This window comes from Etheostoma cragini, chromosome 13 (assembly GCF_013103735.1).
Source record: "Etheostoma cragini isolate CJK2018 chromosome 13, CSU_Ecrag_1.0, whole genome shotgun sequence".
In the NCBI taxonomy this organism is placed as follows: domain Eukaryota; kingdom Metazoa; phylum Chordata; class Actinopteri; order Perciformes; family Percidae; genus Etheostoma; species Etheostoma cragini.
In genome coordinates this window covers 22,662,143-22,689,062 of record NC_048419.1, presented here as the reverse complement: position 1 = coordinate 22,689,062, position 26,920 = coordinate 22,662,143, and the positions used below count along the sequence as shown (strand labels likewise).

Below are 26,920 nucleotides of genomic sequence, written 5' to 3'. Positions count from 1 at the left end.
GTTTATTTCTCATTATGCATCATTTTAACAGGTTGTGAAACTCTCTCACACACATGCACATGCGCTAAGTAGGTGTGGGTGGGCCGAGTTTCTTTGCCAGGGATGATGGTGGAGACTCAGACCATGTTCACACTAAGCGGGTTAGATGTGAAAACGCATGTTCTCCTCTCTGTTGTGTCCTTCAATCTGCACCAAAAAGACAAATAGAGCTTTTTCTTTTTATGCATTTTATGATTAAGCTGATTCATTTATCAGAAATCTTACAATGTAGAAAAAAACATTGACTTTTTAGGCTGGGTGGTTGTATACAAGCCATTTTATGAAGCTCACCAGGAGATTTTCAAAAGTCTCTCTCTCTGGATGCTTCAGCCTTTCCCAGCATTTCTGAAGAAGTGTCCTTTAACATGATATCTAAGTGTTTTCTTTTTATCCCTGTTCACCATGAAAACAAAGGTAAAATCAATAGCACAGGATCTAAAAAAGCAGCAAAGGTCCTACAGTAGCCCAATGCACATAAAAAATGACTTTCCCAGCATTCCTAACATTTACACGGGTATTCTAAAGTGCCGTGTCAGCTACATTAACCATAACGGCAGGCAATAAAACAGATACTATTTTCTGTTGTCATATAAATAAGTTCATGTGAAATGTAACAGTTCAAACTAATTGTAGGTTATTTTGTGTCACTGCTACTGCACTGGTGTGGTATACCAATAATGGAATAAAAAACACCATGTTGTTAGAACTGTAATGCTAGCCGCAACAGACCACTGTATGATTGATTGACGCGGAAAAAAATAGGCTAATCCACAGGAGGTGAGAGGAAAGGTTTCTGATTTGGTTTGAGGTGATTAATACATGCAAAAAATAAGATGGATTAAGAGAGCTGTCGAGCTAAAAAAAAAAAGGCAAGCCTGGGACAGAGACAAGAACAAATCAAAGTCTTAAATGCTATAAATTGCTACACATCAGTGGGGCAGAAGAACCTCATTTACATAGTACATGAATTAACTCTGGGCCACTAGTTTTAGTGATTCAAGTATAGTGTGCTTACTAAGCAGAAAATTACAGTAAAAAGGCGTCTGACAGATGCCCCCCCTGGTGTTTCTAGGGAGAAGATGAAGCTTAAATCAGAAGATGAAGTGGGATGTTTGCTCCTCTTTATTCCACAGTGGAATGCCTAGTCAATATGTGTGAGGCGCATTATTGACTTGTTTGCTATTGTTTAAACTTTAAAGTGCCTGCCAAAAGAAATAAGCGATCATGTGTATCAGGTTGGTCGTCGTCACAAAACAAGCAGTCAAAGATATTGTTCTGACACAGTAAGCCTTGTGTACTCGGAGGGGAATGACAGCCTTGTGTAAAGAGCTCCATCACTATATGCACGGGTATAGTTTACCTTTACAGGAAGACACACAGATTGCTAGTGTCAGGAGGTTGTCATTGTGATAGTGCACATGTGTGTTACTCATGTAGAGACACCATGTGGTACATGCAGAACTGCGTGTGCATCCACTGTCCGCACACTTGTGTCCTCATCCACATCCATTTTGTAGTTAGTCCTCTGTATATCCACAACGATTCACTTCAGGGATTGCTCTAATGCCACCGGAAATTCTACCGGATGCATGTCTTTTCAGCCAATGTCCGTTACCTTTCTTTCGGCTTTCTTTGTGTTGTAATTCTAAACTCCGGTGGATTAATAAGGACTATGGTTAATTGCTCCTCAGATCTCTGCAGGGTAAATACAGACCGCTAGCTAGACTATCTGTCCAATCAGAGTTTTTTCTCGCACGACTAAAACAACTTTTGAACGTAAACATGTTCCACCAAAACAAGTTCCTTCTCTGTTTGTTTTTTTGCAGCGGCACCAGGGCTCCGTGCATTTTTCTCACATCACGTGTGTGGACAACCCGGTCTCACGGCGATTTTGGTCTATTGACTCGTCAACTGGGACATGAATTTCTCGTTTAATTCGTGGTGGTCACCACAAAATGGAAACGTGACCAATTCACAAACTGCCATGAGACGGAGCTGACGTGGACTAGCCAGACCCTCCTCCGCAGCACTTTAAAAGAAGGTCTGGCAATGCAAGACTATTTTGTGAACCCGTATTTCTGAGCTGGGAAGTGGGACAACCTTGCATTACCCTTAACTCAAAATACAACATGGCTGCCATGTGCATCACATTAATGAAAACTGTAACTAACCCCACACTGAAAAATCTGACTTGTAAATGGAACACATTCAACTTGGGGGTGACTTCATTCCCAGCTCCAGCTTCTGAGTTCTGAGGTAAACGGACCGCACTGTAAGGTTTCTGACCCAGCCTTCAATTGTCCACCAGTTATTCTCAGTGCTTTTCTCTAGCCTGCATTTGGCTCACCACTCATCTGTCCTCCCTGCAGCCTCCCTCAGCTGCTGCTCCACAATGCCTCATTAGTGTCTGTGCATGTATAAAAGGATTTCCTGTGTCAGTTTGATTGGTTGTTTGTTTCAACATGTAATATGTGAAGATGGTCTTGTGTATTGTCTTCTCTCATCCCACGAAGAAGAAATGTCCTTAATGATGACAGATCTGATCAATTTGTGGTTCTTATAGCAACAAGGGGATACTAAATACAGTAAATCTCCCATCTGAAAACACACGAGGGGAAGTAACCTCCTTAAATTTGCATATTGCCAAGCCCCACTGCCCAAAATGCCAATTCTGCCCAATATTTATATGCAGTACAGTATACCCACTATAATACATTGAACTACACCACTGCTGCTAGCCAGTGACTCAAGTTTGCATGTCAAAGTATACCAAACAGTAGCTTGACTCTGTGAAACGACCACGCTAAAAGGCCATTTCACACGGGTGGCTTGTGGATCGAAGGTAGACTGGTCCCACCGGAACAACAATGTTGGTTCAATCCCAGGCTCATCCTGGAACATGTCAAAGTGTCCCTGAGCAAGACACTGAACCTCAATTTGCTCCCCAGATGCTGTATGTAAAAAGCACTCTGCTGCTCCTTATACCCAGGATGGTTTAAAATGCATTAATAGAATTCCACAACATTGGGCTGTGCTTATGCGGCAATTATAAAGTTTTGTTTTTGTTGATTTTTAATTAAGTTGATTTTACATTCAATGATGCATGTAGCTTCTGACATGCTGACAATGGCAATTTGTTAATATTCACTTCAAAAATGTGGTAAAGCAAACCTCAAATAGCTTACTGTTTAAAAAATAGGACAAGGAAAATTTCCACACAAACCTGACATGCAGGAATGGAAGAAGCATCAAACAAACTAAACTGTGCATAATGGCAGGCAAGGAAGTGATGACATTGCATGGTGATGATTCCAGCCATGCTCAACCAGCAGCTTCCCCCCGGAGCAGCAGGGGGAATCTCGGCCCGCAGCTGAAGCTTGTCAAACGGCTGTCATAGAGGCAGAATGTGAGTCAGTAACTCACTCTGTCCACAATTCAAAAAATACCCCCTCTCCTTCACTCCATCTCTGCCGCCTCCTCTTTTCTTTCCACTTCACTGAATGGCTGGGTCTCCTGGTCTGCTGTGCCCTCTATTATGTAGGCATCGTGCCAAGATGCAGACACATTGTGAGACGTCTCTCAAGGTGCTGATCTGAGTCAAGCTGACAAGGGTGTGTCTGGGTTGTTTACAAGAAAAGATATTGCTTTTCCGTTCCCCGGCGTCAATCTCCACGGGACATTTATAGGTTTTCCTTGACTGTGTTGACTTTCTCTTCAGGAGTTTATGGCAGCCCAGACGGAAGGTTAAAGTATTTGTTTCTGTCTGCATGTCAGTGTGTCTTAAGTGTTAACTCGTTCCCTCTCAGTCAGGATATGGCTGTGGTGGAAGAAGTATTCAAACCCTTTATTATGTATTATTATGTAAAAGTGCTAAAATCACACTGTAACAAATACTATGTCACAAGTTAAAGTCCTGCAGTTAGTAAATAAAAGTATAAAAGGATCATCAGGAGAATGTACATGAAGTAATAAAAGTAAAAGCCCTGACATTTTAGAAACTGAAAACAATCACAAATGTTCTGTCAAGCAAAACAAAGGTGTTTCTTTGGCTAATAATTTCATCACTTGTAGGCCTGAGTATTGTCGGGTAGTTTAATGATAATAAAAACCATGTTACACGTGTTTTGTGTGCAAAAAACTTAATGTCTAAAGTAACAAAAAATGTCAGATTTACAAAGTGGAGTAAAAAGTTCAATTTTACCCTGGGAAATGTAGTGGAGTAGAAGTAGAAAGTGGCATAAGTAAAGTGCAAGTACCTTAAATTTGTATTTAAGTACAGTACTTATGTACTGTGTAATAGATCAAATGCCTTTCTCTTTCTATCCACTTGCATGTGAAATGTTTTTCTGCACTCCATGGCCCAACACATTTAAGTCAGGTGGACTAGAGGTGCTGACTTGCAACAGGGAAAACCTGTTTATTCAATTCAATTTTCAATTTAATTTACAGAAACCCAACAGTTCCCACCAAGATCAAGCACTAGGCCAACGAGGCAAGAAAAGATTTCCTTTAAGAGGCAGAAACCACGAGCAGAACCACGGCTCAGGGTGGGCGGTCATCTGCCTCGACCGGATGGGGGTGAGAGAAAGAGACTGAGAGAGAGAGAGAGAGAGAGAGAGAGACAGACAGACAGACAGACAGACAGACAGAGAGAGACATGGAGAATTAATGAATGTTACTGTTGTGATCTGACTTAACCTGGCTTGTTTACAACCAGATTATATGACTGCTAGTATATATCTTCCATGTGTCCGACATTTGCTCTATTGCCAGCAACAATTCCGTTGATTGTCACTTTTTTGGCCTTACGCTTTCTTTGTAACTCCTGTGGCTTCATGAGAACTGTGCAGGGTAAATCCAGACAACTAAAAAGACTATCTGTCCAATCAGAGTTTTCTATTGATTGACTAAAACAACTTAAACACGTTCCACAAAAAAGCTCCTTCCCGAGGCTTTTTTGCAGGGGCACAGTGGCCCTGCCAGGAGCTTAGCGCCGCCCATGACAATTGTGATTGGTTTAAAGAAATGCCAAAAAACCAGAGCACGTTTTTCTCCCACCCCAGAATACCGTGTGGACTAGCCAGACACTCCTCCACAGCGGTCTGGCAAAGCAAGACTATATGACTGCTACTGTTCCACGTGCAGTGTGACTTGTTTGTACTGTATATGTTTTTTGTGTTCCCAAAGCTCACCGTTAGCATAACAAATAGAATGTGTGGACACAGTCATAGAAAAATAAATATTAACTGAAATGATCCTATAGGTTAGTGGGAATTTGATTATTTTTTATTGGTCGTTACTGAGCAATACATCATTTCTTTCTCTGACTTAATCTGAATTAAATCTGAAATAGGTGTAACTTCACATTTTTGTACTTTTTTTTGATCATAGAATTATGATTTACAACGCCGTCATAGCCAGATTTTTAAAGGACAGTTCTCAAATCAGGCCATAACAACTGTGTTCTCCAGGGACTGTTCCGCGGTGCCCTCTAGATGGCAATGGTCAAAGTCATCATTACAGTTTTAAATTACAGTCCTCAGGAAACCATTATCATTTGGGGAGCAATTCATTAAAAATGTATCTCTTCCTTCAACCCCCCATTATCACTACCCAGGTTCATTATGGGACGGGGTTGCACTGGGAGCTGGCCCAAAACTCAGCCCTTACTGGAAGGAAAGGGACTGACCTGATGAAATATGGAAACCTTGCAAACAGTGTAGGGAAGCTGAGTATAAATGAAAGATAGGGTCTTAAATGTCTTAACAGTTGAGGGAAAACAGTTGATCTTTCCTCATCTTTCCATCATTATATAGTCTTTTTGCAGCGTCTTAACTGGCTACAAATAGCAACAGTCAACACATATTTTTATGTCCTAACAGTAACATAATATATTTGGTCAGTTATGAAATAAATTCTGTAGTAGGGATGTTTTGAGCCTCGTTTGAGCCTTGAATGCCGGTATCACAGATCCATCCAGACATACATTTCTCATGTAAAAATAAAGCAATGCAAGTTATTATTTCTCACATCTTTATGCTGGAGTCCCACATCAGTTTACACTTCGTTCTGTTCGACTGTTTATTTACCAAGCTCATTACACTGCTGGACTATGTTTGCATTACCCCAGCCAGACACAGGGCTGAGGTAGACAACAGGGGAGTGCTGTCATCCTTGGAGAAAAGATCCTATGGAAATATTGGCTGGGATTGTTATGATACAATTCTTGCTTTCACCATGCAGCAAAATATAATAAGCAATGACATGCAATACATGAATTTCAAAGGACACAAATCCCAACCCTCTTTCACCTACTTCAATTAATGACATGACAACTGTATCAGTCATGGACTAATAAATCTTTCTATACTTTGTGATGTAATTAAGTCTCACAGCATCCCTCCTACTCTTCTGCTGGATCTCTTTGACAGGCAGTTATACAAACAAGAAAGGACAACACTCCATATTTCCAGAAAGAGAGGTCAGACCCATTCTTTCTCTCAAATCAGTTAGACGCTGGAGCCTCCCCATGGTGCAGGGCAAAGTTTAATCAGATTGAGGAGGAGGGATAAATATGACAGGAAATGCATTTAACCTCCTATAGTAATGAATAGGCAATTCCTTTCAGTGTGACTGCAGACTTTTAGGATTATTCAAGACACCATGTAGCTGGGCTTTATTTGGACTAGCTCAAACTCTACAGACTCTGAAACCTCCTGCTATAAAGGGATGTGGCAAAGAGAGGAGGTTGGGTTGATCAGAAAGGCAGTAGGAGGGGGACCCGAGGTGACCCCAGTGGGGAACATGGACAAAAATAAAGCTTTTAAGTGCAAGAGAATTCCTGGGCTTTTAAATATTCAACAAAGGATTATTAATGAATACATTAATTTAATTGGTTTAGTACCTAACACAACTTGTAGTTTGCATTAAGCAAAATAAGCAACCAAAAGAAACATACCTACGTACCTGCTGTAGCCACAAAATACATGCATGTAAATGTCAGCTCAAACCTACTGGCTGCAGTTTGGCAAGACTTCCTCTAGGTGGTGGTACAGGATAGGATTTAGCTTTTTTTTCCATCTGTCTGTATACAGTTTAGGTCCCAGAGCAAAACTTTTTAACAAAGTTTGATGTGGAGTTAGCATTCTAAAACAGTGACATGGCTTAGTCTTTTGAAAAAGGCAGGAGAGGAATGGAAAATTCTGTCCCACATCTGTATTAAGTTGTCACAAAAAATGTGACCGTTTCAACTCAAAACTCATTCCAAAACCATGGTAATTAATCTGCCACTATAACATCCTCCTCTCTTCTGGGAAGGCCTTCCACAAGATTTTGAAACCCTGCTGAAGAGATTTGAGAAAAGTATTTCCTTATGGACACTGGGGCATACATCCATGTTGTAAGAACACATAATTAAGACCTATTCATGCACTTATGGACAGATGTCAGAGTGAGTGGGAAGCAAGTGCTGGACCAGCACTCTGAGTAGTTGGGGGGTTTGGTTTGTTGCTCAAGGGCACCTGACCAGGTGTACTGGCATCTCTACAGCTACCATCCTACTCCCTGCTACTTACCAGGCCTTGAACCAGCAACCTTTTGCTTCCTAACCCAACTCTGTATGGACTGAGCTACTGCCACAAAAGGTTCAAGTCAATCTTGCAACTCATTGGCTATCAATCGGAGGGGGCAATGGCTTCTGGGGGCAATGGCCAATAGTTCCCAGATTGTATTTCAGGTTGTATTTGGTATTTCAGGTGTTCTGCTTCTTTGGCTCTGTTTACCTGTATGCCACCATAGCCCGCTCAAACGTGATTTGTCAAAAACTACAACTGGAACCCAGAATGTTTCCGATACCTAAATCGTGTCCCGCTACAGATTCTGCATTAATTCATGCAGTTATCGGTTTACAAAGATTAAGTTCAACACTTTAAAGTACGACCATATAGTTGAAAGCCTTTAACACACACAGTCACACAGCCATCATCAGTAAATGGAGCTCATTTGTCATGGGACTGGAAATGGAATGCAACACATTCAATTATTTTGAGCATGTTTATGTTGTTTTGTCACACACCTGTTTAAAGAATGAGGTTTCAAGCTTAACTTTTATGCCATCAAAGACAATTCATAAAGTGCTCAGGAAAATGCAAAGTTTGTCAACATGTTTTATAGTTATAATTTCCAGAATATATTTATTGACCTAAATTTGGCAATTATGGCCCAGAATGTGATGTTATCTATCCATGTCATCATTAGTAAAAAAAAGAAAAAAAAGAACAGGGGATGAAATATGCAAAACGTGTTGGCTAATATGTCATATATAGACCAAACAAATGCAGAACTAAAATTGTGTTAATTGTAATTATTCATTGCAGTAACCTTGATGTCACACTAGGGGGTACTGCAGTATAATGTCTGTGTTACAGCTTTACAGCCACTTTACTGACTACTAAATTAACCAGAAACGATCAGCTGTGTGAGAGTTAGTCTTTTAAAAAGTACAGAAAAAGAGTGGGTGGTGGTTTGCTTTTCATCCTGAGGACTTAATTTCCCAGTTAATGAGTTAATTATGTTTGCAGTAGATGCATCATGCAGGATTGTGCACAATGTGAAGCAGTGATTCCTAAAAGAGACACATGGTAATTGGGAAGAGTCCATTTAGCACAATTAGGTTCCCAATTATATGTAATACATCCATTATACACTTTACCAGGCCTTAGGTTTTAGGGCCTTCATTTAACAATGTTACAAACAAAACCGAAACAGTACATTTTTGTATTGTAATGCTGGGATCTTGTAAGCAGTCAGACATTCAGACAGGGTGAAAACAAACCTGCAGCTTAGGCAAATGGCAAATGTGTTACCAATGTAACCATCAATCACAGTTTAGCTAGCTAGATACTTTACTTGTCCTTCTCACAACACGGGAGGAGGAGGAGAACAAAGTAAGAACTCAGGTCTTGGTGCCAACCAACTACTATAGAGATTAATAAATAGATGAAAAGATTTCTCCATAAGTCTTAACCTAATAAAACAATTAAATAGATAAAAACAATAATTGACAAAGACAGTTTCAGAATAACAGCAAGTCAAATACAGTGCTATTTCTTAAGACTTAAAGGCATGACCAACTTTGTTGAACTACTAGACCTTTGCCATCGGTTTCTCCCTCAGCGTTTAAACCAGAAATACCCTTAGAGCATAGCTTGTTAGGCACAGCATTGTGTTTAAGAATGAACAATGTAAGCGAAACACCAAAACACAGTCCACCAATTGGAGAGGAAACTCATGCAATCATGCAAATGAGAGATGCTCTTTTACAAGTCCAAGAGAACAAAAGACAGACAGCTTCTTCCTTGGAGATGCAGACTGGAAGGCGAGATAAAATGTTCGTTCATAACACACTGACTTGACTCGCTGTGATGTCAAGCTTACATGAGCAGCGATGAGCTGGTGACAGGAGGCAGCTGCAGTTCTCAAAGCCACATGCCCCAGATTCTCTCCGCCAACCGCACAAGTGCAATGCTTACTGGGAAACAATTTGATGAAGACTGAGCATAGCACTCCATGGGTGAGAACCGGGGGGTAAGCCTCTCGTCTCTAATGGTCCTTCGGCGCCATTTTAATGCTACGAAGCCATCACCCGCCGTTAGCATCCCATTGACTGACATTCATTTTGCCGCCTCTTCGACAGTGAATAACTTTTCATCTGAAGTGTTTCAAGACTGTATTTGTGCATTGTTTATTTCTAAAGAAACACAACAATGTATAAAAGGCTCCATTACTTTGGCTCTGCAGCAGACGTTTTTGTAAAAATAGGTTAACAATTGCGTCGTAACCACACAACTTAACGTTGCATAGTTGACAAATCACCGTACTGTCAGGAGAAGCACGCAGACAGTTTGGACTTCAATCAGCTGTTTAGGTTTAATAACTAACATTAACTAGCATGTTAGTTAGCAATAATTAGCCTGTGTCTATGTAATCTCCTCAGATATTCCTACACTCTCCTTCTCTGCTGATTGGAAATGATTGAGATTTCTCTTGGCACAGCTAATAGAAGACTTACAACTTTCAGACACGTTGCCCACGTCACAACTACATCAACAAGCTCAGTTGGAGGCTGCGCAGTAACCCCTAGCCATCACCAGACAAGAGTTTCTATTTTCCTTCACTGGTCTCCGTCCAAAACAGCGGGATTTGTTGGTCCATTTCTTTAACTGTCTATGCTGAGAACCCTGACAATACTTACACCTTCCAAACACAGCTTGATAGAACTGACCCTTTTTTCTTATCATTACAGTATGAAAAGAAGAGGGTGTAGCCACCGTGACAACATCCATTGGTTTGTGGACTACTGTTTTCAAGCCTTGAGTTTGACATTTGGGACATTGTCATCTTGGTTTTTTTAAACCGGATGTGAACAAATTTGGACAAAAGAAGTTGACCTAAGAAGCAGTTTCCAGATTACATTATGTGCTTACATAATTGCAAAAGGGTTGTTTAATGTTTTTTTAGTTAGTTTTTTAAAATAATATCAGATTAGTAAACAAAATGTGCCTTTGGAACATTGGATGAATGGTTGCTGATAATGGGAAATGTAGATATTGCATTAAAGATCAGCCACCCACCCAGATCAGCTGGTATCCTGTCTATAATGGAGTGAAATGGAAATTTGTAAGGGACCCCAAACTTTTGACCGGTAGTGTATAAAGCACTAACCTTTTTTTAAATTAAATTTTCTTTAATGCATTTATATATACTGCATTTCAATGATTTCACTGACTCTTTAACTCTCAATATCTAAAGGAAATTCAGCCACGGCTACATAGGTCTAACAGTACCAGCTGTTTTAAAGATGCAGGATGGGATGAAGCATGATGGAGTAAAGGGGGAATTCTAATCGATCGTAGCATTTAGTTTGCAACATACAGAAAGACAGAGAAACAACCAAGTTTACGATGATGAATGCCCTTTCTGTCTGAAACCTTTATGTCTCTGCGAGCTTTAGGTATTCCAGAGGAGTAGAAAATGAAACTATTGAAGGTAAAAGTATAGTTCTTGCTCATTATGTACAATATCCCCGTCAAAGAGTTGAGTGTTGACTCAAGTGCACTGGGTCAGTTGCAATAGCTTCAAAAGGCATTGTGTGAATGAGACAGCCCAACATATTTGAAACGGCAGTAAGTTAAAAGAGCAGACAGAGACAGGATTCTGTCAAAACTTATTTTATGTTGTGATTGTTGGCAGTTTCAGTGAGCAATATAGCTTTGTCTGCTAACGTTGTCTTCATCTTCTTGCATTGAAAAACAAACCATGAACAGAACAGACTTCCTCAGGTTTGATATTGAAGTGTGGTGACTTTTTGTTGGACTCTGCCTTTCAAACAACATCGGGGTGCTGTACCGTACACTGGGTTTCTCAGCACTTTGAATCTTGGAACTGAACCAAACACAAGAAAATCATTTAAATCAGCACAGGTTGGGAGCAGTACAGTACACCTTTCTGCAGTGGTGTAGTCTATGTGAGTATACCCAAAAAGAAAGCTCCAGGATTTCCCTATACCCACTTAAAAATGCCCAACTACACGCAACAACATACTTTCTGTTACATTTTTTTAAACGTATTTTTAAGTTGTCATCTGTGTTTATCTTCTTTACATAAGCTGTGTAAAGGAATTTCCATTTGGTGCATAAAAGTGTATCTGAATACTGGAAATTGAGATGTTGGTACTCAATACATCCAAGACACCCAAACTCCCCCACAAGGCAGATTCTATATATACAGTACAGTATACCCACTACAATACATTGGACAACACCACTGCCTTTCTGTCTGTGTCAATGAACCTCTGTCATCTTTTCATCCTAGTTTAAAGTTACCTGCTGGTCTATTTGTTAGAGCGTGACTGTCTAGGCTACTTCCCACAGGAATGATTGGATAACACTTCTTCTTTCATCCTAATATTCACACCGTGCAAATTAAAACGTGTAACACAATAAAAGGTGATTTAATCACAGATGTAACAAAAGAGATCAAGCAGATACGCACACATGCAGGCCTATCTTTACTGACTCCCTAACCCTGCAAGCTGCCAGGCCTGAGATCAGGGGCTGAGGCTCCTGCCTCCCGTCCTGCTCCCTTGAGGTTAATTATGTTCACTTTACCAGCCATGACTCACTTTCTATCTGCCTGAAAAGCTCACAGACTACTACAAGCCCCACCATGGCTGCTGTTACCACTAACAACTAGCACCTCCAAGCAGTCTCTTCTGTTCACATGTGACATATCGCAACCATGCCAAGGATGGCTAATTAAAATGACTGACTGGGCACAACCGTGGATGTGCCATAAGGATGTTGCTGTGCTGATGTTCAACTCAAACTGACACTATCAGGTTGTATGTTGTCTATCTTTTGGTATCCAGTTAAAGTGTCTGAGTGAATTTGAAATTGCGCGCTCACTGCCAATCTCTTATCTATGTTTATTAAAAAGGGGGATTCCATGTTCCCTTTTGTTCCTCTTTCTCTGCTCTGTTACCCCTCATTCCTGTCAGTATTCTCTCTTCCCTCATGTCTGAGATTGGGGAGAAGTAAATGTTAAACCAAATAAATAATACAGTACATGCACGGGAAGTTTTGCTCCACAACAGAAGCCATAGAGAGTTATTGCTGTTTCTTCTTTGAAATAAATTCCTCCTTCATTGAACCCGCCTCATATATCTTTTAACATTATAACCATCAATTGTCTTCAAAAGTCCTTAATTACTTCATTGTTGTGCTTGACGTACTTTCAGTTTGTTTGAAGCACTGCTGTCAAATACACACCCAAAGGACAACACTCTCCACAAGACAACTCAGAAAGTAATGGAAACACATACTTTCAGCACTCACACTGTGTTGGAACATGCAAGGAATTTGAAATGTTCCATAAATCATATATAGCTGAACACCAAAAAACCTCTATCAGACTATATAATGTTGCAATGTGAGATGTTCATACTAATAATGCAGTACTAATAATACGGGAAACATATGTATGTACATACTGTACATATATATTTTAAAGAACTGCCTCCAATTACAGTGATTTATAAACAATACGGCTCAAGTTTATGTCATACCATGTTAGATTTATTGATAATGTCATCTGCTCCAGCTACATGCTAACCATGTTGTTAATTCCTCTCCAAATTCAGATCACGTTTCTGCTTTAACAAGTTTATTAGAAGTATTTATTGGTAATTTGTCACGCTAGAACATGCTGCTATACTGTGTTGCATTCATTCCACTGCTACATGTAGCTACATGCTAGATAATGTAAACCTTTAAACTTGGTTGCAGCTCTACTTTACACCATACAGTCAATCCCTAACTGCAATGATGGACAGTTAGTGAAGCATATGTGAAAATATAAACGCAAAAGACCCAGAAACATTGACCAATCAAAGCAGACTGGTGTTTTTCGGGAGGGGGGGCTTAAAGAGACAGGTGCTACAACAGAGCGTTTCAGACAGACGGTGAGTACAGGTGCAGCAGCTAAGTATGAACCTGAAAATGGGCATAATAGGTATCCTTTGATACACTTAAAACAACACGGAAGCAAACCTGGATGACAAAGAACTCTTTTGATTAAAGCACCGTGTGAGCATAAAAATTATTTTATTAACGGTACATTCTTTTTTGTAAAATGTCAAATGCCAGACTTTTACCTCTAACTAAGTAACTGTCTGCTATTTCCTGAGCGGTGCTGCTGCATTTACAATCGCATTCTTTGTAATTCTTCCCCAGAATGTGATTGTAAATGCAGCAGCAACACTTTTGCCAATACTGACAGTGGCACTGGTAAGAATGATTGAGACTGGGCTTTCAGAAACTCTGAGATAGCTGTCAGTAGACAGACCACAATTATCCATTATAACTGCTTTAGCAACACAATAACTGCTGCTGGTAACCATGGCAGTGACAGAGCGGTCCTAAAACTGACATCATGTCAGGTCCTAAAACTGACATAAAATACATTGGCATGGCCACACATTAATATTCATATGGTCAATCTTGTTACACCCCTGTCTACAAGAACTTAAATGTAAATGTGCTGTATTTGTGCTTTTCTAGTCTTAACAACTACTCAAAGCGCTTTTACATCTACAGGAGACATTCACCATTCACACACTGTGGCTGAGGCTGCTGTACAAGGTGCCACCTGCTCATCAGATAAACATGCACACACACTCACACAACGTCTTGCCCAAGGACACTTTGACATGGGACTGCAGGGCCAGGGATTGAACCACCAACCTTCCGATTGGAAGGCAACCGCTCTACCACTAAGCCACAGCCACCCCTGACTTAACACAAAAATAGAAACCGGACGGTAGAAATCAAAATAATAACAAAGCAATGTATTGCTTTAGCAAAAAAACAAGGTTATTTTACAAATTAAAATGTTTATCTTAATAATAAACATAATCTTACCTTCAGGGTAAATCAATGCCAATGAAATGACCAGAAAAACCTTTTCTACCTACCGGGGTTCTGTCTACACCTAAACCAAAGCTAACCAAAAAAACTACTCCCTAAACTAAAGAAAAACAGGAGGAAATAGGGTCAAACAGAAATGGCGATTCGCCCCTACTACTTTGTGATGAACAAAAAGAAACACAGTTTTTAAATATAAACAAAATCTAGAAAAGGCTAGTTAGCAGCTAACTTTAGCAGCTGCTAAGCTAACAGGCTTACACAGAAGTAAATAAAAAATACAGTCAGAATTCTAGCAATTAAATTCACTACAGAATGTCACTAATATAGTAAACACAAAGACAAAGTTACCACAATTGAGAGGATGAGCAGGAACTGCTGCCAACATCAAAGATCCTCTATACTAAAGATTAGCATTTCAAGCCGCGCCAACGGTATAAAAGGCTACACACTTTGTTAAACGGGCATGGCCTTGTTTGAATGTGTAGTAGGCTTAAATGTTGTGTGTATGGATGAAAAGTTGTATTTAAATAATTTGATATGTTCTTTTACTAATGTAAGATATGTACACAGCTAAAAGACAAGCCTTAAGCATCAGGGAAATCAGTTTTGTTAGGGAGTTCACATCCGTTAGCTGACGTTAGCTTCTCTGTCTTGCCAGATCTTGCAAAACTTCGTTAAGTAGGTCCATTTTTACTGTTGACATTGCAGAAGTCTCTCGTTCGCATCTTGTAGGCTACTTGTTGCAAAGTGACGCATGCGTGACTCAAATCTGCACTTGACTTACATCTGGGAGTGACACTGGTTCTAAACCGTCTCTGCCAACATCAAGCCCAGTGGTGGACTCTGGAAACATGGAGTAATATAGCCAGCCTCCCAATCAGCCAAACTGCAACAGGTTGCGTTTGTTGAAACAAAGATCATGAAAAGAACAAGGGAGTGCTCACTCTCACATTATTCAAGAACACAGAAATCTGTGACAGCTAACACAGAACATGGCGAGGACCGTAACAAACTGTTAAGCCATCATGTTTTCTCATTTGACACAAGATGGTGGAGTGAACCTCCATGTGTGGTAGCTAAGTACCAGGATTTGAACATGAGGTGGAAATACTCCACAGTGTAGGCCTTTTCATCTTTGACAAATTCATGTTGTGGTACAGCCTGTGTCGTCCCATTATTTTGACATCTCAGTATTTCTGTATGCAGTATATTTAGGTTAGGCCATCTTTAGGCCCTAAACTGCATTGGTAGTCAACCCACATGCAAGCTAGAACATTGATAGGCTACTGAACGATTCAGCAAAACCTGGATTCCTTCACTAATGATGTGGTAGGCTACCACTTTTCATTCCAGTTTGGTAATACCAAAGAAAAGAAAAAATAGTCTCTGGCAAGCCACAAGGGGATACGCATCAATGGGGCATAAACATTTTTTTAGCTTGCCTTAACCCATATTGTTAACTACTCTATGACCCTTATTTGGGTAATAAAAAAAGTGTTTTTTTCCACTTCTCCAATGGAGTGTTAGTGTTTGTATGTTCCAAAAACTTCCAAAACAGTTTTGCAAGTATACATTTACATTGTAAGCACAACTTTTAAAAGAAAATGTTTATTCTGTAGAAAATCTATTATCCTTGTAATGTTGGTGGTCGACAAACAACAGAAACACCAGCTGGGTGCTTCTGTAGTACATGGCAATGATGTCCATTACATTAAACATAGTGAAGAAAATGTTATATACATTTTACAGAGCCATCAAACTTGTCATGGATATGTTTCATTGTTCCTTCCTGTCTCAAGGCAACAACATTCTTGTTTGACAAGGCTTCATTCCCAGGTGCCTGCCAAGGTCTTTTTTATTTTTAGGTATACAGTACGTTTGAGAATTTTGTTTGTCAAACTTTTTCTTTACTTGTGGCTCTGTATGCTAGGGCACATGCTCTTACTCATATCTGATTTATTCTTCTGATTTTAGCTCTAGGCTGTAGAGACTTGGGGACCGAAGGGTTGGTGGTTCAAGTCCCGGTACAGTCCATGGCATGTTTGTGTATTTCAGACCTATGTGTAACATATCATATCCCCTTGTTGGATAAATAAAGTATGTCTTGTCATTGTTGTTATTCTTATTCTTCTTCTATTGCATGAGTGTGGGTCATGTCACTCAATGCATGTCACAACCACTGACATTTCTCATTTGAAAATCCAGCTGGTCTTAATGTTGGAGGAATCAAAAATGCAAATAAAGTCTGAAATTAAGCCAGGTTACTCTTTCAGACTCAGCTACACATACAGTTTATTAAACAAAGGTTCTCGCAGACATACTCATTCATGGCTTAAAAAAAAGAGTTTGCATTTTTTTGGAGATCAGCTTGAAGTATTTGCTTTCTTTCCTTGATGACTACTGCAAGATCACTACTATTCTCGTGTCGAGATGTGATTTTCTAGTGTTTCTCCTGCCTCCATAGTTTATACTAAGCTAAACTAAATCCTGAATCCGGCTAACACACAGTCACAAGATTTATGTCAGTATTCTTATCTCACTCTCAGATGCGCGTATTTTCCCTAAATGTATTCCAAACATTTCGGTTCTTTGTTTTTGACTCAATTTCTTGGATCTTAATACATTATGACTGACAGTATGTCAGTAAATGACAATGGATTCTTGCAGAAGGACATTGCTGAGCTGCCCATGTTTGGCTTTGACGCTTCCTAATCCTTTACATCCTGTAATACACCACAATATGATCAAAGGTCATATATTTACCACGGATATACCAATCTTTTAGCCTATCTTATAGGGTCTGAAAAGGTTTGGTAATACAGTATGACAGTTCTACATACAGCTCTGACAAGGACTGGGCTAAAAACAACCAATGAACTCCATGAAATGATTACTGATTCAAGATGCAGTCAGGATTACATAGATTACAGTGGCAATTATATGACAGTAATTTGACCTGAAGGTGTCCTATTAAAGATTGTTATGTCATTTGCATGGTGGACAGTTTGTCTTAATGGTGGTGCTAAAAGAAAGGGCAACTGGTAAAAAAAACATCATGCCTTTGGGGGCCTGAACATCATGATCATAGGGTTGCTAGACAAAAAGTTAAAGGTAGCACTTATATATTGAGTAACATAGGTAAAGGGGCTTGGTATACTCAATGAGAACTAGTTTGTACGATGTGCTGTCCCACAACCTCGGAAATCAAAACTGTTAAGCATAGTTCTGAACAGCTACAGCTTGAGTCAAAAAGCCAGCCCTTGTAGACAGGGGAGACATGCTATCATTAAAATATAGGAACAACCTCTTTTTTTTGGTCAACTCACCTGGAAGACATTCATAGTTCGGCTCTTGGTTGTACACACAAGCTCCAGAAATAATCCCAATGTGATAAATCTGTGATAAAAATGTCAGTCTGTTTGCCGGAACTGATAAAGGCCATGGCAGCCAGCGCTGAACATAAAATCCCCTCAGAGACCAATAGGTCACATTACCTGCAGTATATTGTTTCTCTGTATGGGGTAGACCTGCTACTCAATCAAAAGTGCACTTTCTTAACATGTAAATATAGAGAAATAAAATCCCAGGACACCCTTCTGGGAAAATTTGAAGTCACTACCTACACAGGATGTGATGAAGTGGATACACTCCAAATCCCTTGTCGCAGGAAAAATATGGTTTAGAGTAGTTTAATTTAAATTATGCCCATGATGCCTCTGACTGTCAGATCATAAAATGCCTGTATGTCTTCAGCTGTGAAGACTACCTCTGATGGGACTATAAATTACTTGCCTATGTCTACTTGCATTTGCTATTCCCTAGCATCCACTAACAGCTCTTTCTTGTGCCTACTCACTAATAAATCTTTATGACTTGTTAACCATAGCATTGGGAGCCAGTTTGATACACACAGCTCATCTGCTCTGCTGATCTACTGCTAAGTGCATTGTACTTGAGCAAGGCTACCTTTAGCAGGGTTTTTATGAAACCGCTTTGCTGAAAACAGACGCTATGTTGTGTTTGGATCTTGGTTGAGGTTTTAGGGGAACGGGACGGCTATGCAACATTGGCTGCTCTTAAAACCAACAATAATTGCAGCCGTTTAGAAATTGTTCTTTCATACTGATGTTTTTTTTTTTTTCAAATCAGTGTTGATCCCCAATCCCTCCCTTCACTAGCCTAAAGCTATGTCCCTGCCTACAGATTTTTTTTCTTTTGCCCTTTAGACCCGGTGTGTCAGTTATTTTCTATATCTCACCAACAGGATGTTCGTACATGGTGCAAGTGGTGGTTTGCTTACTCCTTGGTGGGCTTCATCCAACTGACCTGACTGACCTTTCAAGAAGTATTGATTAACTCGGTCTTTGCATCCCTTCATCAACTATCTCTTCTTATGACCTGAGGCCAGGTCAAGTGCTGGTCTGGAGGTGGAAAGAGGTGAGGGCATGCCTGGATTGTTATTATAACGGGGCATGTTGGGCCCTCTGATTTCAAAGAGTAATTCACGAGTATTCAAATAAATACTTCTTGTTCCTTTTGAGACTGACCTGTCTGCTGGAATAGAAACTTGGTAGATGTACATTGCACATGCACAACAGTGGCAGTGAGAGGAGACTATTACATGTCTATGTCCAGGAACTTAACAGAAATATTAAAGTGTAGGAGTCATTTGTAATGCTTGGTAGGCGGTGCTGTAAGCTTGGTGACGTACTGATTGCTTGAACTCTTGGTAGCAAACAGGATACTAAATTAATTAACTCAAGAGACCATAATTGTACCACCTACTGTCTCACGGCTGACTGGATCCATGCTGCCTATCTTATGTAAATTAGTTTATTTCCCAGAAAAACAGGGTGAGTCTCGTCCCAGTCGTTCCAACCACACCACAAATTAATTTGACCCTGTTCCTCACCCGGCAATCACCCCCCTTTTCCATCCATCGCCTTGACTCTTTCCATCTCTCTCTTCAACCCTTTCAATTCCTCTCCTTGACCCTCTCAGGGCAGAGCAACAGCTCAGCCGTGGCGCTGCAAGATGACGTAGTATTAATAGCGACACTGGTAGCAAGTAGTATGAAAGCCTCAGGCTCGTATTTTAAACAATAAAGAAAGTGAGACCACTTTCTCTTATAGTATCTTAAAGTTAATTACTGTTCTTTCTGGCATAATTCATTGACATGGTTAAGTATTTCCTGAATTTTGTATAACCATAGTCTCTATAAATGTATGTAGTAATGGGAAAATGTTTTTGGCGGGGGACCCCCTATACCCACTCTTTTGTTCCCCCCCTCACACACTTCTCAAACCAAAGTTACACCTTTGCCTCGCATTTCCATCCCTCTAATCGACCCTAGCCATCCTATCAAACAAGACCCTTACCCTATCCTTACTGCATCCTCAAGTTATTCCGAATAAAAACTACTGTCATATTCTTTAATGGTGTGGTCTTGTTAGGGAACCTTCAAATAAAGTGGTTTACATAGTCTGGCTAAGGTGTTTGATGGTTTACAACCTGTTTGATTGTCTCATTCCACCATCAACTTTAACAGTGGTGACGTTGTCGTGTTCCTAGATCTCAGATGTGGCAATTAGTTAGGCTTAAGTCAAAATGAAAGAATGAAAGAAGGAATTGTTTATTAACAGGAGTTTACATTTCATTGGTTGCAGCCTCTGTGTTTGTTGATATTTTCTCCAGCCAGTACTTTAAAGTTTCAATTATGTCGATGAAGGACATTCATTGTTTTTATCCTCAGCTGTGTGCTCTGCCAGCACACCACGGTCTACAAGTGCGTCGCTTTGTTTCACGCTTTGAGAGCCTTTTTCATTTCTGTTTTGTAGAGCATTGGGAAACAATAGTAAGCATCAACAACACATTCATATCAGGGATTTGTATTATCTGTTGTAAGTGTATTTCATTGTGTCATGTTCTAGTGCAAACTCACAACATATTCAGTACTAGCACTAACTATGTTCAAAAAGGGGAGTTTGTGCCAGGTTGACAATCACAGTTGTTTATCATGTGATAATGAATAGCCAAAACAAATAATTATATGAAGTAGTTAATACTCATTAGTTATTATTGGTGCTATTGTTTGCTTTTGTAGTTAAGCTCTTTGTATAGCTGTATAGCCTGTACGTTTCTTTGTTAAGAAAAGGCCTACAGTAGATAAATAGACCATGATGACAGGGATGATGAGGATTCTGATTATATAATCTTCAGTCCTCCTTGTTCTAAAATATTGCATACTGAATCATATGCAGTGGATTTTTGGCCCTGCAAAAACAGGAGCCTTCAGCACAAGATAAAACTGATAGATGTCTACATCCACAAACATTCAGTAATGTTTTACTCTTGTTGTTCAGGAGGCCACATTTGGTCCTATGTTGCTGTTAAACCAGCAGCATGAGAACATTACACGCATATAATATTTGCACCCCAGGGAGGACTTGCAGATTTTTAAAGCTTCTCTATAATTGTATGTGGATATAGGTAAAATACCTTTGTTAAAGTGGTCCCTTGGAGTAACAAACCCACCCAGTAAGGCTTCATACAGTATGTCCCATTGCAGGGAATGGACATTTACTAGGAATACAGACAATAACATTAAAAACATTCATTTATAAAGGAATATCAATCTATGTGACAATTTATTTTAGCAAAATGAAATAAATAAAAATGTTACAAGGGGCAAATGTATTGACTGGAATTAATACCTAAACTGGGATTAGCCCTGTAATGAAAGCTTTCGCTCAACACAGCTAGGCCACATTTCTCTTAAGAGCATGAGGGCTTAACAAGGATCAATTGTACTTTTGAGATTATACTCAATAGAGTGATGGAGAGAATTTTATAGTGAACTGGGGTCCAATTGTAAAATTATTGCCTTTTCATTACATTGACCAGTAGAGGTGCCTCATCAGTATTATTTTAGTAGTCATGGGTCTTAAGGGTCCACAATGCATGAGGCTGTTATTGAGTTTGCTTATGGCCATGTGAAAGATTAATATATATATATATATATATATATATACAACACTGTATGCCATCAATAATTAATGTAGGAAGATACCAAAAACACAAAATCAATTTAATGTTATATTTGGCAAATACATATGATTACATAGTTTTGTGCAGGGGCACAACACGGAGTCTGTATCACAAAACAGACTCTGATTCAAGGTGTGACCAGCTATCTTTGGGTAACTCAGGGTCACTTTTAGTAGTGATCAACATGGCAACCTAACAGAACAGCTCAGTTTAGAGCTCTATCTGACCTAGTTTTTGTGTTCCCAGATTTCCAAGATAAGATTTCAGTATACAAACCAGAGGTTTCCTTCATCTGAGCCAGATGAAACACATCTTCGTTATACATGTTATCCAGGACCAGCAATGTTAAGCCCAATGAAGCCAAAAGGGGCCAGACAGTGTTAAACTAACTTCCGTGTACAGACCCTTGGTATAGCCTTCAGGCATCTAGTAGGACAGAATGGACTGCCCTTCTCTTTTCCTATCGTCTCACTGCAGTGAAGAGGTGAAGCAGTGTCACAGCCAGACAAGGTGAAAAAGAGCTACAAGGGCTCGATTAAATGACGTCTTTATTTCCTCAATGTGATTTCCAATGGTTTTAGGTTTATGGATAAGGTCATAACAACGCAAGGCATTGTGTGGGATAACAGTTAAGGCACAAAAACAGAGGGACAGGATCACAGATTTCCTAGGGCTTCAATTTAACATTAATGCCTACAAGTGTAATGTGAGATAGATTACTTTGATCTATTCAAGTCCCCATTTGACTTGATCACAAAGCTTGCCAGATAGCATAAGTTTGACTTTAACAAAACTTTCCAGTCCAATCTATTGTTCTTTATTCATGTCTTGTTAAATCTGTGTCCCCAGGCCTAAACATGTCGCAGAACGTCCTCTCTTGTACAACGCAGTGGATATATGGGTACATTAGATTCTGCAGCAACATCTTCATAAAGAGCCACTTCCTGTTACACTTGGTGTTGGGAGATTTCAGAGCAAACAGGTGCCAGATACAACCCTTAAATCATATTCCTTTCCATTAAGCTAGAAAATGAAAGAAAAAATCACACCATTCTTATAAAGTAATTTTGAAAACCTTTGAGTGTCTGAAATATATAATACATCTCCATCAGGGGAGGAAGGCAACACAGCAAAGAAAAAAAGAGTGGAGAAGGTATTGTGGAAAAGAAAAAAGGATTCATCATGGGATTGAGGAAGGCAGTCTGCCAGACTGTTAAAAACAAGTAATCCCAGAACATCCTATTCACAAAAATCCTAGAAAGCCTGCTAAGTTCCACATACTTGCAGGGCTGTGTCTTTACCATACAGTCATAACAGGGACAATCAGCAACCCGGCAGAGTAATTAGGAGAAGCAAGATAGGTGATGAAGGGATAAACAAAAGAAAGCAAATCACAACCCCATTATTCATACACAAGTAACTACTATTGCAACTTTACAAGGAAAGTAAATAATTTAAAGCTACAATATAAGGATATCTAATAAGAGGCTGACGGTTGACATGTGTTTGCTTAGCTTCTCCAAAGGCCATTGGTGAGGTGTACACATGGAGATTCACATGAGGGGACTTGTGAAAAGGCAACGCTACCACCAGACAAGAACTTCAATATTAGATTCTTCTACTAAACCCCAGATTTAGTTCAATGCACATGTTTTTCATGTAAAGAAATTCACTTTCTGTAATATCTGCACAGCACAGGCAACCAAAGAATGGATAGCATTTGAAATAGTCTCTATCCACAATATCAAACACATATTGCTTGACCCACCCTCCCTTTCCCTCTCCTTCAGCCATCCATCTTCTCCCTCATCCCTTCCTGTTGCACACCTCTCTCATGTCTCATCTAGTTACCGTCTGGGGGTCTGTAAACTATTCGGGCGAAAACTGCTTCCGAGATGGAACCCTCACCCGGTCATCATACATCCTCCCAGACCAGCCATCAGACAACCTCCACAGCTATTCATCTATCTGCACATTCATACTGTTCATTACATCTTTAACTGACACATTGTTGTGGCGTGGTCCTTGCTAGTGAAAGAAATGCCAATAACCAGAGCACGTTTTTTCTCCCGTCACAAAATGCTGTGTGGACTAGCCAGACCCTCCTTCACAGCGCTGTGGAGGAAGGTCTGGAAAAGCGAGACTAGAGGTTGGAAAAAACGTGGTAGTTAATTAAATATGGCTAACATTGATTTTCAGGGTAGTTCACATTACAATCTGAACGGAACCACTGAGATGCACAGGAAGGACTTTCCACAAATAAATGCACTGGTAGGGTACCAAGTGACACGTGAAGTGAACTTGTTTAGTACATCAATTTCTTTCTTAATGTTAATAATTATATTTGTAAATAAACAACCTTTTTTAACAAGACTGGAAGAAAATGGAATGAGCAGAGTTCTAAAGTGGATACACTTCCTTCAAGAGTCCTTTTGAAAAATGTTTCATCTGGAAATATAGAATCAATATCCCATTATGAAGAATATTAGTTGAACAACAAGCAACAAATGGCTTCATGCTTGTCAAATCTATCATTAATTAAACAGGCAAATGTTTTTTTGCGCACCTTTCCCCATTAACATTTTATAGAAATTGATTCACTGAAGGACAAAACAAATTGAATTCATTAAAGAAAACTTTTTTTTTTTTTTTTTTACACAGCATACACCTCTGTCTATTGATGTGACAAAATAATGACAAACAGACACATCACATCATTGACACATCAGTGCTGTACTACTGACGTGACAATCCGGGTCAACAGTAGAAAGGAGTGGATGATGTAAATACCTTGGGACCGACAGCAGCATCCCGGCGGCCTCCTTTACACGGTTGGGCTGGAGGCTTGAATTCAAAAGAAGTCAGCATTTACAACCTTAATATCTTCTCTGGTTCACTCGAAAGAAAAGAACGTGATAAAATAACATACTGCATAAAAGAGGATATGTTCTTTAAAAATGCTCTTGAACTCTAAGAACATTTGGTTTCAGGAAAAATCTCAGGCTCATTGCAGATCAACCAACCTTGTCTCTAGGAAATTACATATTTTTACTGAGAGAAACATAATGCCTCTCAAGATATGTTTTTATCAACATAAGGAGGAATCTGGAAAGTTGCTAAATGTTCCCTGACAACATACTGTACATGTCATGTTTTTTGTGTGTTTTACAATATCTGCAATACAAATGAAGGAATGTAAGAATGTGCGGCAGGCTGTGATGCACAATCTAGACTCAATAAGTGTTTAAGTTATGATGAGCACTTATAAGCAGCTGCTCCAAGCTGCTGATCTCTAAAAAGTGTTCCAGTGAAACCCAACCTGTCTGGTTCAAAGAGAGCTGGGAACGTTTGAAAGGCCATCTTCTATAATCTTTGAGGATCATTATGAATAAACGTCTCAACAAACGTGTGAAAAACAAGTTGAAGGTATTCCTTACCTTTCCTACCTTCAGTGCTCCATAACAAGAGATGTCTTCGTTGAAGATGAATGCACTATAGTCTTACAGTTTATTATGGGATGTGTGTATTAAATGCAGAGCTCGAGATCCTGCTGCTATGGATGGATTGGTGTAAACACATTGCAAAGACTGGTGTATATCAGGGAGAACAAAGAAAAAAAGTGTTAGGATCTTTACAAAAGGGAAATTTAGTTTCATCTGGGAAGAAAACTTTTTTGGTTGTGTCTTGCATTTGCCGCATGCAGTCACATTTTAAAAAGCCGTATGAAAAAGTATTTTCTGAGGGGAACTTGACTCTACTTATATACCAGTTTCAAAGGTAATCCATCCACTACACATATCCTGTATATATGAACTGTGAAATCAAATTACACTTGCTGTAACTATACTTATGCCCTTGCATTCGTAATAATTAATTACTCCAGGTACATTATACATTGCAAACACCTATTCCCTATTCAGTAAGAAATGCTAACAAAAACTCTTGATTGTACTAAGAGATGTGCAAAGCCAGCAAAAGATACTTTTGCACTAACTGCCATGTCTTTAAATAATTGATGCTGATTCCGTGTGTGTGTGAGAATAAAAGTTAACAACTGCCTTGGAGCAAGCCGAAGCTTCTCTCTTCGAGGTAGGAGCCAGATAATGAAGGAAACAGCAGTGTACTGCGGTGAAAACACTGCTGTGCTTCCTCAGGAAAGCACCTCAATGAGATAATGAACTCTGGATGTGTGTGAATAAGAACTACTCGTCATTTCTTGGGTCCAGCCGTGCTGAACATCTTTAATCCCCTTCCACCACACAGTAAATCTGTTAGTGTGCACATTAACATTTCAGCCTCTTTATGTTTTGATATTTTAGAGCATCAGTGAAGTGGGATGGCTATAAACAGCTTGGGCTAATCCCAATACCCAGGACAACAAAAAATAATTAATTGTGCCTAATTTGCTGCTGTCTAAACAGACATTGGATTTCGTTTAATGCTAAACAGGCCAGTCCAGGAAATAAACACATTCCTAATTTAAAATGCTCCCCAAAGTGTTTCTTGCTTTTCTCTCCGCACAAAATATATGCAAATGACAGCATTTAGGTTTCATTCCCTGCACTGAGAGGAAATGGTGGAAGATCCCCGAGAGGGTTTCAAGTCTTAAGTGAGCCTACTTCATTCTTTCATCAAAGACCCATCCTTGAGCTACTGCACTCTCTGCTTCCGTAGTGAACTTGTTTGGAGGGCAGAGATGTTTGAGTAACTTATGAACTCTGTCACGGATCAGGATGGATGGTGGCCTGAGCCCCGCATAAGGCTTTCTGATATAATTTTTTTCTGCCCATGTTCAATCAAATGAGAACTTTGAGAGTAAAGCTGGGTGGATGCTGAGTGGCTGCTGCTGCTTGTCTGATAAGCTCTCAAGAAGTCGAGAGCTTATCTTGAAACCTTCTGATCAGTGTGGAGCAAAGACAGACAGATGACTGACAGGAATAGAACATGGATGTGTGACAAGACCCAGTCTATTTGCATCATCTCTTGCATTTTCACAAAGGTGTGCGAAGTGATTTTTCATGACCCGTTATGATGAAATACCTTACCAAGAACGATGTGAACGTATCCCACAATAAACCATTAGAATGCAAATTTACTATGTGTCTTACATTTAGAGGGGTTCTCCCCATTCCATTAAGTTCAGTTTACTTGTTGTGAGAAGTACTTTTCAACCAGTGAAAACACTTGTATGATGTATTTTAAGAATTTTCCTAATCTAGCTTTGAGATCATATACATCGCAATCAACTCACTCCCCATGCAGTTGAAAGTACTTACTATGACTACGGTAGCCGTCATGCTTCAAAAAGCCAAAGTGTACAAAAGGCCGTCTATCAGACGTAGTTGTTGGAG

At 39.6% G+C, this 26,920-nt stretch overlaps 1 long non-coding RNA gene across 1 annotated transcript; it reads right to left on the bottom strand.

Annotated features, from left to right (window-relative positions):
• Positions 1 to 344: 344 nt before the first annotated feature.
• On the bottom strand, positions 345 to 26,920 carry LOC117955367. Its single transcript, XR_004659030.1, has 4 exons — positions 26,852 to 26,920; positions 25,858 to 25,865; positions 12,295 to 12,305; positions 345 to 356 (listed from the first exon to the last, which is right to left on the bottom strand). It is a non-coding gene; the product is annotated as an uncharacterized LOC117955367 (long non-coding RNA).